The sequence below is a fragment of the Trichosurus vulpecula genome, chromosome 2 (genome assembly GCF_011100635.1).
Source record: "Trichosurus vulpecula isolate mTriVul1 chromosome 2, mTriVul1.pri, whole genome shotgun sequence".
In the NCBI taxonomy this organism is placed as follows: Eukaryota; Metazoa; Chordata; class Mammalia; order Diprotodontia; family Phalangeridae; genus Trichosurus; species Trichosurus vulpecula.
This window is the reverse complement of record NC_050574.1, coordinates 86610805-86611399: the sequence shown is the minus strand read 5'-3', so window position 1 is coordinate 86611399 and position 595 is coordinate 86610805.

Sequence of the window (595 nt, the reverse complement as noted above, 5' to 3'; positions counted from 1 at the left end):
TCATCCTTGACTGTCGCCATCTCCCCCAACAATGTTTCCTTCATTTGCCTTCCTCATGTAAGCCAGAGACAGTAGCATACATCTAGTTTCTTGTGATTAAAACCTTGGTATTATTTTTGACTCTATTCTTTCTTTCAAGCCTTTTATTAAGTCATTAGTAAAGTCTAATTATTTCTCCTTACATGCCACATATCTCTTGTGTTCAAGCAATCTTTTCAATTCTCACTACTACAACCTTAGTCTTCTCTCTCTCTCTCTCTCTCTCTCTCTCTCTCTCTCTCTCTCTGTCTCTGTCTCCTCTATTTCTTTTTAAACACACTCCAACTAACAAGCTCGTCTTGGCTATGCAAAGATCTATTGAAGGTATTCTTCTGTTAAAAATAATAGTCTACTTTTTGTTTACTGAGTGAACATTAAACTCCTTTGCCTGTATTAGAGGATCTTGATAATATGGCAGTATCCTACATTCTCTACCTTTTCTCATAGTCTGAATCACATTTACTAAACTTCAGTCAAACTGTGCCACTATTAGTCATTTACCTGCGCTCTATACATTCCACCTCCATAACTTTCCTTAGACTGTATCAGCTAAAAA